Here is a 14,653-nt window from a genome sequence, read left to right as displayed (position 1 = left end):
GTGTCCGTTCCAAACTATATGGTACAGCAGGCCACTGCCCACCCTAATCCAAACATCCCTATTTCACTGCTCGTGGAATTTGGGAAATGTCCGTTTGTAAACTGGGCTACCATCAGCCCCAAAGCACTGCTTTTTCTCCTCCTAAGGAGACAATTTAAATCTATTTCTATGGCATGTAGCACCACTGTCCAGACAGCTCTCTACCATCACTACTCTTTCATATGCATCGCTAGCTGAGAACAGATTCTTCTGCTTGCCTCATTCCCATCTACAGCTGCTTCTTTGTTCTCCATGACATGCTCCTTGGACACCTTAAGCTGCTTTGTTTTTTGTCCTATAGCTTCTCCTTACGCTGAGAATTGGGCTTCCTGATTTCCTTAGATCCTGTCTTGCTTCAGCTGAAGCCGGTCATACTTTTATGGTTGGCTTTGGAAGCAGGATGGAAGAGTGTTTGACAGCTCAGCTTACATCTGAAGAGCAGAATAACTTGTTCCTGACCAGAAGGAAGAATGATAATATAATACAAGCTCCATCTCTCCTCTGCACAGATAAATCTCTGTAACTCTTCAGAAACCATCAATGTAAAGGCAGGATGAAGTCCCAGATGGGCTTGTTTCAGGGTGAACAATTGACTGACATGTTCTCGTAGTTGTACTGCACTTACAAGCCTAGCCTGCCCAGAAAACTGATGGCTATTTTATTAACCTACCCAGGTTCAGTGCAAGTTTGTGGGGCACTATTTAATAAGAAACCTCCCTGGTTTTGCTTAAAATCTAAAGTGTGTGTTTTTTTTTTTTTCTTTCTGGGAGCAACTTAAGGACAGACTTGACTTGTTGCTTTTCCATGTGCCTCCCCTATGCAAAACTTCAGAGCATTTCATTTATCTTTGTTTATCCCTCAAAAGAATATAACCTACTTCTCCACTTGCTTTTCCAGCTGCCTCTCCAGACTGAAGAGTCCTTTCTCAGCTGCATGTGGCCTGAAAGAGAGGGCAGCAAGAACCACTTTCCTCTTGGCAGGGTGGCCAACATCTACAAGGTGCTGCAAGTGCATCTGTCCTTGCAGGAGGGAGGGAGATGATTTTATTTTTGTGAGGGAGGCAGGGAGAGAAGCTGAGTAGGCAATAGCTCAGCCCTTTCATCAAGCCAGACAGTAAAAGTGGATGGGGGAAAGGGAAGGGGACCAGCTCATAACCCCAAAGAGTCAGTCCTGCCCAGCAGGGCAGGTGGAGCGGGCCAGAAGCTGGGCTGTTCTACGTGGAGGCCTGACTCGTATCTCCTGAGTCACTGGGGAGCACTGAGAGCTGGAAAACGAGAGCTCATTTCTAGCAAATGCGCATTCATCTCCACTTTGATGGGAGCCAGGGCAAATTAAGGATGCCTGGTAATGTGGCAGGGTTTGGCTCTGCTGAGTCCAGGGTACTGACAGCAAAAGTCTTGGAGAGAGAGAACTGTACAGCTTCCTTGCCCATTTTTCAAGGGTTTGTCATTCACTCCTTGAAGCAAATGACAAGATAGCCAAAGGTGAATGCCTGACATGAGCAGTGCTTGTGAGGCAGGCTGCTGGGGCTTGTCCTGGCTCCGCAGGGATGCTGCTCTCAGAGCTGCTTGCTGCTGAGGGGTTCGCTGTCATTCCTCTCATCTCTCACTCATCTCAAACAGGCAGCAGAGCCTTCGGAGGGGTCATTTCCAAAAATGAACGCTAGGCAGAGTGGCAGTGAGGAAGTAGTGAACTTGAACTTATATAAAATAATAATTTTAAAAATAAAAAATAATAAAAAAAAGTTGGACTTGAGCTGTAAAGTGCTTGAGTGGAGCAGTCAATTAGCGCAACACTTAGAGCAGCACCAACAGTCTCTCATTTCCAGGAAAAGGAGGTGTTTGTGTGCTTTTCAAAGTGAATGCCTGAAAGCACCTTGGAGAATTTGAATCCTCTTCCAAAACCAGCCTGTAACTTTCACTCCCATGCCGCAGTCTTCGTTTTCTTCGTTTCACATCCACTTCCCTATCGTGAATCAGGATGCAATGAGAAGCTAACTGCTCAGAGCTAGGCAGGACGCTGCTCCGGCGACAACAAAAGCATTTGTGGGTCACCGGCAGATAGTCGCCGGCCAGACGGGGCTGTTTGCTCAGCGAGGCTGACTCCAGCGTAATGGAAGGCATGGAATTTTGGCCGGGGATCCCTGCCGCCCCAGCGACCTGCCGAGTCTCTCTGACCGGTCATGAGATTTGCCTTGCAGCTGGCACACCCCGTGGTCTCCTGATCTGGGCTCTATCTGTCGCCGTCCCCGGTGTGCGGGGTCACAGAGGAGGAGGAGGAGGAGGAGGAGGAGGAGGAGGAGGAGGATGGCTCTTTTAGCATCGGGCTGCTCCCCTCTCTAGCCTGGGCCTCTGTAACCCGTGCCCACTTCTCCAGAAGCAGAAAAATTGAGCTTGTGCTGCAATGACAGAACGGAAATGTCCTCAGGAGGCTGTGCGTAGCCTTGAGTTACCTTTTCTAAATAGGTTAACAGCTGGAGGGCCCGTGTTTGTTTAAAGGGAAAAGACATACAGTACATGCCCTATATGATATGCTCTGTCCTAAGTAGTTCTGCCATTCTGTTGATTTATGTCTGGAGATTAAAGGATTTGCCTTTCAATAAAATTATTCCCCTCAAACTACTAAGTGGGGGAGCGAGGGGATTTTAAGCACGTTCTCCACGGTGTGCAGCTCTCCCTGGTGAAGCCACAGACGTTTTCTTCCTTGCCGTGCCGCTCACAAATTCCTCCTGGTGACTTTGATTGTGCTTTGCCATTCCCCTCCTGCTTCTGGAGCACGGGACACGGGGGACAAGGCGGGGTGAGAGGTCTCTGGGCCCCAAGGAGCTTCCAGCCCAAACTAGACGGAGCATGTAACCGGGACTGACAAAAGCTGTGTGATGAGACAGAAGAAGACTGTTCCGGGGAAAAAAATAAAATAAAATAAAATAAAATAAAATAAAATAAAATAAAATAAAATAAAATAAAATAAAATAAAATAAAATAAAATAAAATAAAAAAGTTTGCAAAGAACCCAGCTTCATGGGCCCTGCAGGTCTGCACGAAGCTTTCTGCAAGTCAGATCCCTCACCAGCCAGGAGTGTCTCAAGGCCAGGGCCTTGTTTGTTGTAATTTTACCATTCTCTTCCTCCCTCATGCGGTCAGGTGCAAGATAAGGCACAGAAAGCATCAGCAGGGAAGTTGTGAGCACTCATCTAGAGGCTGGGAGGAGCAGAGCTGGGGGTGGCGAGACGAAGGACACGGCTATCTGGGGGCCTGCCGTGCCTCTTCTACCAGAGACGTGCTTGGACAAAGTGAAGGAATTGTGAAAGGCCACCAAACCTCCCCTTTTTTCACATCACCTCGTCTCTGATGGTGCCAAGTGTGCAGAAACAGGAGCAGTCACTTTGCCAGACCGTGGTAGGGGTGAGCTCCTCGCATCAAACCTCACCCCGTGCTCCCATTGCTGGCCTCCGAAAGCTCTGGGACACGGGATTTAATAACTTCTCCACGCCACTCATTATGACTGTCCTAGACTTCTTGGGACCCAACGGTCCACTCCCTTTCTGAGCTGTAATAAGCCAGTGGCAACGCTTTCTTGTGGCAACAGGTTCCCCGGTGTAATGGCACATGTGCAAATTAATGGGTTGGAATGCGCTGTTTTCTAATTCCTTTGTTTTTGTGCTACAACAAAAAAAAAAAAGAAATGGAAAGCTGCTCCCGCTGCAGCTTCTGCAGGCTATTCAGTATTTTCTCTGCTTCCATCACACAATTTCTGACTTTCCTTTTATCTGAGGTAAGCGTGGCCGATCCCTCAAATCTCTCATCGGGTGCTGTTCTCTTTTCCGTGGCTGCCTGCCCTACTTTTGGTGAACTCTCTTGACTTTTTCAACTTCCTTGCTATCGTGGGAAGTGACAGCACCACGCGTGTTGTTTTTGGCAAGGCTTTACCATTCGCCTACGTCTCCTACATCACTCACCTGTGTTCCAGTACTTTCATTATACTTCATATTTCTTTTAAATCTCTAATGTTTTGTTTTTCCTTTTCTTATTATTTTTTTTTCAGAGTAGACAGAAGTCGAGACAGTGACAGTAATGCCCAGGTTCCCTTTCTGAAACAACACAGTCACTTTAGAAACCTGACTCCCATGAAATTCCCCTTGGTTCGTGGAAATGGCTGAGAGCACTTTGGCTGCCTGAAGAATTCCCAGGGCATTTTCTCTTGTTTATTTTCCATTTGGGCAGCTAGCCCATTTGCATGAAGCCTATGAAGGACATGTGGGATGGAAAGACCGTGTGCATGATGCTCATCCACTGCTGTGCAGCCACTGCTGGTCCCATTTTGCACACTCATCAGTCCAGACATGCAAATGGAGGGCGTGTAGCTTTCATTTAGATGCTTTGGTTTTAAATATGAGCCACGCATGAAAATTGCATGAAAAACATCTTTTCAGGCTAGAAGCAAGCCCTCTGTGTGGATTAAAGGCAGTGTCCCATTAGCAGCAAGGCCAGAGCTCAGCCCTTCTTGATCAAAAGCTTCTTTCCCCTGCAGCATGAGCTAATGGAGGTGGCAGTGCAGCCCGTGTCAACCACGAATTATTGGGATGCAGCACAGCAGAAGGCAGAGATCCTGATACGTGTAGGGGCCAGCTCTGCAGCATCACGGGAGAGCCGTGCGTGCTTGGCAAGTCCGTGGTGGTCCCTGCAAGCCCCTCGGCACCCACCAGGCATGGTACTTTGCAGGCAGGACAGAGATTTGCCACTACGAGCTAGCAAAGCCTGCTCAGCTCAGCAGCAGCAGAGCAGCGGGCTGCAGAAGATGGACCTTCGGAAACATTCAAATGCCTTGCCTCACCGGGACGAGTTTTTCAGGCTTGCAACTGGAGAGGTTTTCTGAATCTGCTCGCGAACCCTGGCTGCCAAAACAGGGTGGAATATACGAGCCAGAGAAATTCAGCGAAGCCCCGAGGCCGGGGTTGGAGAGGTGATCTCTGAGGAATTATCTCGCATCCAAAATTGCGGTAGGAAAAAAAAAAAAAAAAAAAAAAAGAAGGAAGGCGCTGGCTGGGGTGAGGGCGTAACTGCTAGAAACTAGCCCAAAGGAGAAAAGTGAAAGCACATCAGTGTGCTGCGTGACACGGGTGCAGCAGAGAGCTACATGCATTATATATAAAACAGAGGGAGGATGACACTCGAATTAAAAGTTGCTTGAGAATGCGGAAGGATGAAACCCAATCTGTCATATAAAAATTTAATTACGTTGTTGTTAAACCCAAGGTTTCTGGAAGAGACAAAGTAAACACAGTTTCTAGAAGACTCTTTCTTCTCCAGGTCTGTTATGAAGCAGACTTCATAACAGACCTGGAGACCTGATTGTGAAATTTCATCATCGTCAGTAGGAAAAAAAAAATCCAGACAATATCCAAAGCTCATGCTCAGAGGCCACAAATGGCTATATATTTTTTTTCCACATATTTTTCTGCTCTCACTGTAAAAAGAAATGAGAGCTGGGGGAAATGACAGCAGCTCTCATTACTATGGGTGAGAGTTCCCATTTAAATTCTTATTCATCTTCCAAAAATGCAAGACTTTAAGCAAGGGGGGGGGGGGGATGCACTCCAGTTGCTTGGAACAGAAATCCAAATCGTTCATACAAAGCATGGAAAATAACGATAATCTGATGAAAAAAAAAAATCTTGGCAAGCCGTGAAATTCAGAAAAGGAAGGAGGGGAGAGGGAGGACAGAAGCTTGTAGAAAGCCTGGCCCTGGCAGAAGTTAAGTTCAGCAAGAAGGCTGGGAGCCCCTGAGCATTTCGGGGTCATGGGGTAAACCGCGTCCTGCGGGGACTAGGCGGGTGATCAGGGCTCAGCAAAGGCGAGTTGATGGGGGCTGAGTTAAGTATTCTTTTGGTGTTTAATTTTTGCAGTCAAGAGGAATTATCACGGAAAATAGCACGGCAGCTGAGAGGCAGAAAATTAAGGAACGTTTAGGCACACCTCCGTGAGTTGAACGTAATAGGAAATCCAGGGAGCATTCACCAGACAAGGATCCAGGCAGCCAGATAGCCCAACTCAACTGCTTTCAAGTTTTTGATAAGTTAAATGAATCCTTATTGGCAGCACTTAGCTGTGAAGTAGAATCTCTATCAAAGATTGCCTTGAAAGGGAACAGACCAAATTCTGAAGGAACCAAAGCCCCCCTCATCTAACCTGCTGCCGAGTTACTTTATTTGAAGGTTTGCAGCAGCTGGGAAAATTGTGGGCATGAAATGCCACAAAATAAGCGATAAAGAAACAGGAGATAAAAAATGAGTGATAAAGACTTCTTTAAATAAAAGTCCTCAGTGCCAGCATTAGTCAATAAACAGAGAATTTTACAGATAGAGAGAGCTTGGGAAAAAACGAATCCCAGAAAATGAGCTAAAAAGCTTAGAAGAGAGTCAAGACAGATCAGCAAGTTGTGTTGCAATTAACTAATTTAAGAGCATAGTTGAAGATATTGGTGACAGATGCCAGCAAGCAAACCTTTAGGAACACAAGGACGCCATGTGAAAATGAAGCTATTGGCTTGAAAGCTTGAAATGACTCAAGAATTCTTTCCAAAATTAAAAACAATCCCAAAAGGTCATTTCACAACGTGATGAAATATGTGCTACTGTTGCTGCTTCACATGAAACCCTGCAGGCCTCAAACAGCCCCAGTTCTGAAGTTATTCGAGTGGATCTGTGAGCAGCAGGCTGAAGATGGGATTGACTAAACCTGAAATTGGAGATAAGGAAGTTGAAGGCAAGAAGGACTTGAGAGGCTGTGGGGCCAGGCAGCACCCAGGTGAAAGGCAGGAGGCATTGAAGGCGTTGTTAGCACCCCTGAGGGCATCCCTTTCAAGGAGGAATGTCCACAGCCCATGAAAGACACTCCTGGTGTTGTTCTCCTGGTAGGCAGAGCCTTTGTGGGGTGCAGTACTTAGAGTACTTGCTATTACATCGCTTTTTAAAGGTTTTAGCAAAAGCAGCAGGCAGTGAACTGCTGGTGGTTTATGTAACCCCCAAACGAAACTGGATGAAGCGAGGACAATGTTCAGCTCCCGCTACCAGAAGAGCACTTGGAAATCGTCGTGGTGCTTGCTTTAGCCAGCAGAAAACCTTTTATTTTTAGCTGTATGAATCTCTCATTGTAGAGAGGGTTTGGGAAAGGGAGCGCTCCGTTTGAAGTCGTGTCCCATGTGGACATCCCTCCCATGTTCTGCTAACACGCAGCTTCTCTCAGCATCAGCCCCAAAGCAGTTGGGAAGTCAATGGAGCAATTCTCTGTCTGAGAACAGCCTCCGATGCCTATTGTCTCCTTCACTTGGCCGTGGAGCCTTTGGAAGAGAGCACGAGGAATAATCAGTTTGTCATAACCGTCGGGAACGCGCTGCACATGCTGACAGAACAGCGCTGGTTGTAACCAGCCCAAACACTGCCCTAAAATTAGTACCCAAATAAATCCGTTGCTTTGGGAAAGCATCTGCTTTCAAATTAAATGAATCCAGACCTGAAGGCGAGCGATATTTTTGCTGAACTTGAGCTGTCACCCTAGCAGAGCATGATTAAGTATTAGTCTGCAGCAAATTCCTCGGGAAACCTGAGCAGTAAAATGTCAAGCCATCGAGGAGAGCCAAACGACTTAAAAGTCAAATTGCTGTCTCAGCAAATGGAAGCAGATTTGGAGCACTGGGGGAATATGCAATTTCTTGGTTGGGAAGATGAGCCACAGTCATAATGAATATTTTGCCAAGCCTATATCTGGTTTCAAAATCTTCCCACAGTCATCCCAAATAAGCGTTGGTGAGAATGCAATGTTATTAGAAAGGGGACGGAATAAGAACAGCCTGAGAAGTAATGAATGAACGTAGGCTGGTAACAGAGGCTCGTTAAACAGGGGGCACGAGCTCGGAGGTTGCAAAATGAGGTCCCATAGCGTGCAAAAGCAGGCATGGGGAAGGCGGGTGGAACACAAAGCCCTGCAGCCTGCTTCCCCAGCCCCAGCCCACTGCCCTGGGCTTGCTGCAGCTCCTGCAGCCCTCGGAGGAGCTGGGTCTGCTGCCACGAGCATGAAGTCTGCTCTGCCTGGCGTGCGTGTGCATGTCTGGAAGCACTTGTGGGGATCCTGGGGCTCTCCCAGAGGGCTGATCCCCGTGGTGCTGCTGGATGCGGGCCACCTCCTGCAGAGCCACCACCAGCTGCAGGAGCCTCAGTGGGGTGGAAATGCTGAGGGGCAGCTCCAACTCCTCCAGCTCAGCTGCACAGAGCCAGGAGAGGAAATGGAAATGTGCACGTGGTGGTGAAGCAAAGGGCCCGAGCAGAGAGCTGCTGGACCGGGCCGTGCGATGGGACCAAACCTGTAGGCTCTAGGGGGACAGAGGGGCTGCAGTGCTCCTGATTTCCCCTTAATGGGGAAAAAGCTGTGACCAGAATTATTGCTGGGGCTGTAAAACATCGCTGTGTTGATTAAAGAAAATCATCGCTTCCTCCAAGAATGACTCTCTGTTTCAGCAGAGGTTACTCATCTTTTCTTTGTCTGGGGCGGCAGCAGCTTGGCATCGCTCCTCCCCACCCGTTTTAAACCTAAATCATGGAACGGGAGATTTAAGCACTGGGCAAGCAAAGGAATACTGAAAGTTGGCCAGCTGGTCACCCAAGAAACTTTTCTGACATATTTGGAAATTGAGACAAACGCTGCTAATCTTCAGGTGAAGCCTTCAGGGCTGTGCTCAGGCAGTGACCACCACCGGTCCCATGCGATGCCCGGAGGAAGAGCTGGGGCTGGGGGCACCCAGGGGACCCCAGCTGCTGCCTGTACCCCGGCTGCTACCCGGGGAGGAATCTTGGGAGCAGAATATATCATTTTTTTCTGTGTACCGAGTTGCCCATGCGCTATGTTCGTCTGGGGAAGGAGCAGTAGCAGCTCCTTTTGGCAGCGCGACGGAAGAGCGTCGATCTCAGTGCCGTTTCCAAGGTTCCTCGTAGGGTTAGATTGAAAGATAGGTTGGAACAAATCTTGGAGAGACTGCGATGAAAGCGAAGCTTCGTGTTTGTATGGTAAACATGCCCAGTTATTAAAGAGCATTAGGATGCGATTTGTAACCAAATATTACAAATACGGCTATTTATTACCGAGCGATCCCGTGGTAATCCCGAGGGGCTTCCCAGCCAGAGTGCTCAGGCACAAAGAACGGAGAGATAATCTCTGCTCTAGCAGTTGACTACAGACAGCCCCTTGTTCAGAGAGGAAAATCGGGCCAAAACTGGAGGAGCTGCTCAAAAAAAAAAGGAAGTCTATTGTTAGGGAAGGCTGGCGTGTGGACGCCCTGCTGCACAGAACCGAAAAGTGCACGAGTGGGGTGCGTGGCTGAATGGCTGCCATTTATTTCTCGCTGCAAATACATCTAGCCGAAAACCATCAGCATATTTTTAAACGCCAATGTTTGTTTAGAAATATCTGCCTTTCTGCCAGGACAGCTGAGGGGAGCTTAATGAAATAGCAGAAATTGCATCCTGATGTTGTGCGGAGGCAGCCTGCAGAAGGGAGCAGCGATTGCGTCTGTTTCTGATAGTTACAGGCCATTAATTCTAAAGCAATTAAAATTGCTAAACAAGGAGACGGCATAAAAGTGCTATTTTATACATGCACGTACGTATAACGATGTGCAGGAGAGGGTCGCCACCAGTGGCTCCTCACGAGGTGTCTGTGTAAAGGCACAGCTGCACAGTGTCCTGCAGCCCTGCGGGTGCCTGCAGCAGGTCCTGCTCCTCGGTGGCACGGTGATGGATGATTTTGGGGCAGAATGCAGCAGACAGAGCACTAACGGGTGGCAGGGGGCATTTCGGGTGCTGTCAGAGCCCGCATCTTGGTGCAGGCTTTTACCCCAGTGTCTCTTGTCCCTTCCTTGAGCATCCCACACCTGCCGAAAACCAGGCTCGGGGTTTGCCCAATTGGTCCAGCACATAAATAACAAGCAGGAGGATGAGTGCTGCTGTTTGGATGTTGCAGTTCTCCTTGCTGGGAGTTTGGTGAGAGAAGAACGGGCCCCTGGGCATCAGTAGCAGCCGGGTGACAACACGGTAAGGCTCCGTGTCCCCCAGGCTCCTGCCGGCGCTGCGTACTGCAGGGCCCCGTCTGCAGCCGAGCCATGGAGAGCTGAAGCATTTTGTTCTTTTGAGCTGGGGCAGCTTCTCCCCCCTGGGCTGATCCAAATGTCTTGCGGTGGATGCTGCGAGCAACCCGACACCGTGACTCAGCTGAACGCAGGCGCTGGGCCCGGCGCACGGCGGAGACGGAGACGGCCACGGCCCGATTGCACGGGGCCCCGCAGGAAACTATGGCAAAGACCATAACTCTGTTTGGAAATCACGGGGTTATTTATCAGGGGGTGGGTGCCCGCCTGCATTTGTCAAGAGCAACATCAGTCTAGAGACAGAAACATCTATTGGAGCTGCCGAGGGGTGAGGGAGGAGAGATTGCCTGGCTTTTTGGGCAGGGATCTCCTCATCTCAGGATGATCATCAGGAGGAAAAGCAAGCATCCGACCCCCAGCATTGCCACCAGAGGCCTCCAGCACAGCACAGGAGCTCCTCTTCTAGCCAAAAGCAAAGTGTGAGCGCATCGCTGCAGAGCTGGGGGAGGAAGCCTCTCCAACAGCCCCTCCTGACCCAACGTTTTTTGGTTTTCCCAGGCTCTCCTCTTGAAGTCCCGGTGACGCACAGGCGTGAAGGCACGGAGCACGCAGCTTTTTGAGCCCTCCAGGCTCAAACCCAGGCTCGCTGCCCTCTGCACAAACACGCTTCTGACGAAGGGTCCCGGACACCCGTCTGGGTGCACGAGAGCACCTGGCTCTGCATCCAGCTCCTGCTTCAGGCATGTGAGGCAGCCAGGTTGCTGCAAAGTCATAGAATCGTTTAGGGTGGAAGAGACCTCTAAGATCACCGAGTACAACCCTAAGTTGTTGAGCCCCTGCTGTGTTCAGCCATGCCCAAAATCCAGCCATGCTCAGCACTGGGTCCCTGCTGGACCTGGAGCAGAGTCCAGGCTGGTGGCCAGGTGCTCCATCGGGCTGAAGGAACCTGATGCAGAGCTGGGTGCGTGGAGGTGAAGGAAACACAGATGAGAAGGTGATTGAGAGCCTGGGCTCGATGCCTCACCTAACCCTGGGGTGCATCTGGACCAGGATATGGTGATGCCTGGGGCGCACAACAGCAGAGCCTCACGGAGCCCACGTGCGGTCCTGGCACATCTCACCACAGTCACTGGAGCTCTGCAGGGCCCCAGCACCTCGCTGCCCCTTCCCACATCCCCCCCACGGTCACTGCCAGCCTCCGTGCACGGGACCAGCCCCCAGGTGCCAGCAGCTGCCCGGTGCTCAGCCGCACGCAGCCGCAGCGCGAGGCCCGTCCACGACTCGCCGGCTCCACCGCAGCCTCCACACCCCACAGCCGCCCGCTGCTTTGAAGCCCGTCCATGACGTGGGGACAACAATCGTGGCTTTGTCCCCGCTGCAAATGTCCCTGCTCCTGCTGCCAGCTCTGTGGGCAGGGGAGATCTCCTAGGCCATGGACACAGCGGCGTGGTTTGAGCGATCGCCCTGCTCCTGCTGCCCCCTCTGTGAGCTGCTGCTGCAGCTCCTGCACCCGGAGCCCCAGTTTGAGGCTTCAGACCTGGGGTGAGGTTGGTCCATGGCACAGAAGGGGTTGAAATGACAGACATGACCTTGTCTGCTGTGAGTTTGGGGTGTATTCCCCTTGGAGCAGGGGTACCCCGCTCGCTGCGCCCAGGACAGGGGCTCGCTGCTGTCGTGGCTCCGGGAACCAGCTGGTGAGGGTCCCCGCAGCCTGCCCAAAACCCAGCTGTGAGCAGGGAGCCCCAGCTGAGACCTGCACACAGCTGGGATGTGTGTGTGTGTGTGTGTGCACGTAGCGCCAGCAGCTCTGCTGCTGCTAATCAGAGCGACTCCGGGCGGTCCCTTAAGCAGGTGGGGCCCTAAATGATGGCTCTGCCCCGGTAACCTCCCCTGCCCGGCCGAGGAAGGAGCAGGTCCTGCTGGTCCCCGACGGGAGATGGAGGTGAGCAAAGCTGCCGAGGGCAGGAGGAGAGGCAGGAGAAGGGCTCGCGGTGTCCCCTCGCTGCCACCGTGCCCGTCCCCAGTGGCCTGGGGTGATCCCCAGGGCCTGGTGCTTAGCTCCCGGTGGGAAACGGGGATTTCTGAGCGTGCCAGGGCCAGATGGAGATGCTCAATGCAGGGCCTCGGCCTCTCACCCCCTCCGAGCATCCTGAGCAGTGTGGGGTGGTGCTGAGGGGCTGCCAACCCTGTCCCCCGGATGGACAGAAGACTTTTTTCTCACACCATGCTGCATCCCACTAAAAGATTCCCATCATCAGCAGTGCTGGAGAGCTCGGGGATCCTGCCGGAGAGGGCGAATCTCCAGGGATGGCTTCCACGCTTCAGCAGAGCCCGGACCACTCGTGGAGGAAGAGCATCCCGGAGTCCCGGCATCGATGCCAAATGTTTCCTGCGGTGCTGCTCCCAGGCCCAGCCGCTGTTGCTGGCCGGGTTTCCCAGGGAATTTGGGCTGTGTGGTGCAGGGCAGGGGCTCTGCCTTGTGCCGTGACCGTCAGCTTTCACTCCCAACTTCAAGCACATTGGGTGGAGGGGAGAGGAGCAGCCCAGTGGGACTTGGGGCACCGCTCGTCCTGCTGCAGGACAGGGGAACAGCCAGGCCCCTGCTCGGCCCCTCCGCATGCAAAGCGCGGACTCTGCACCCAGGACAGCCCCAAAGCCACTTTGTGGTGCCCCCTGCATGGGCAGAGCCCACATCTGGGGCTGTGAGGATGCCTGGAGAGTTCCCGTGGGCGCAGGGCTCACTGCGTGCCGCACTGGGTCCAGGGCACAGCTCCTGCCCCTGCGCTCCCCATGGCCAGAGAGGAGCTCATGGGATGGCCCCGTTTAGCAGGGCTGAGTGCCGCGGAGCCGGGCTTGCACCTTCCCCTGGCACCGGGCAGCTGCCTGAAGAGGTTTGAGCATCACCACGTGGTGTTTGCGCCTGCTAATCTCGCCGCCGTGAAGTAGCTGCTGTCTCCATCCCCGCCCTGCTTCATTCCTTCGGCGGAGACACCCGGGATGTGGCCATGGGGGGGTCCTCCGCTGCCACGCACAGCCCAGCAGCCACCGACCTTCCCTTCCCACCAAACACAAGGGCAAAAGTCATCCCTGAGGTGCTGCCTGGCTCTGGACACGAGCGCTTTCCCCGGGGTCCCTGCCCTCCCTGGGGACCCTGTCACCTGCCCAGCCATGCGGCAGCAGGGCCGTGGCGTGGGGATGTGACAGAGCCCTCGGTTTGGGGGATTTCCCGCACGGAGCGAAACAGAAAGAAGAACTTGGCCGCGTTCCTCTTGGCCTCCGTCCACTTTCCTCTTTTGATGTCAGTCTCCCTTTTTATGGCTCCTTGCTCGAGCCCTAAGCCCCAGCAAACATCGCTGGAGAGTTCATCCAACAGAAACAAAGCGAAGCAGCAAACCTGCCCCGGAGCCAGCGTGCCCCGTCTGCGGCCGCGGAGGCTGTGACCGCAAAAGCAGAAACAAACCCAAAGGAAGCCCCGAGCAGCCGAGCTGCGGTGGTCTCCGTGACATCCCTTCTCCTCCCTGCGCCTGTCCTGGGAAACATTTTGGGGGAGGAAAACTGGGGTGGTGCAGCCCCCTGCCCGCTGCCCTCACCCCGTGCCCTGGCAGCGACCGACAGCCCCGAGGGCCTCGGCCCTTCCCAGGAACAACCCTGGCAGTGGCTGTGATGCAGCCAGCCCGAATTTCCCCAGCCCAAATTTCCCCGTGCAGCAGCGAAGGGAGGAGCCAGGCGGCAGCAGCTGGGGCCCTGGTGTCGCTCACAGCTCCGCAGCTTGTTGGGCACGATTTTACGGGACGTGGCCACGCTGCAGCCACTGCCAGGCCAGGGGCTGGCACCCGCTCAGGGATTTTTCTCCATCGTGGCTGAAGCTCGGCAGGGCAGCAGGAGGTGAACTTCATTTCCAGCTGTGTGTGGATGTGGTGACCTCCAAGGAGTATCTGCCTCCCTCCGTCCTGGCTGGCAGTGCCAGGTGATGGCAGGACATCCCCTGGGGCTGTAGGACCAAAGCTGGGGCACGGTGCAGGGGGTGACCCCATGCAGGAGGGGGCTCGCGGGGCACTGGGTCATGGCACAGCCACTGCCTGGCTCCAGTACAAAGGAAACCCAAAGGGGAGCCCGGCCGAATCCAGCACCACGATTCCCAGAACCGCCCAGCACCACCACCCACACGCCAGCTTTCTGGGGGACGTCTTAGTCACACGTGGCACTAAAGCCATTGCCAAGAAGGGAAGTCAAGGGTTTTTTTTCCCCAAATCAACTTCTGCCCAGCAAAACCCCATGGATGTCCTTAAAAAAAAAAAAAAAACCTACGTTGAGGTACGTCTGAGACTTTCATCCTCTGCCCAACTCAGACCCCGGCAGAGGCAGCAGCTCCCTCCCTGCCCTTCTGACACCCCCTGGAGTGGGGGGCACCAGCCTCGGGGAAGACAGAGATCATAAAATGTGCAAAAGGCCTTGGGACGAGGGGTTTGGTGAGCACTAA

This window comes from Netta rufina, assembly GCF_964035555.1.
Source record: "Netta rufina genome assembly, chromosome: 2".
In the NCBI taxonomy this organism is placed as follows: Eukaryota; Metazoa; Chordata; class Aves; order Anseriformes; family Anatidae; genus Netta; species Netta rufina.
This window is presented reverse-complemented; position numbering follows the sequence as displayed.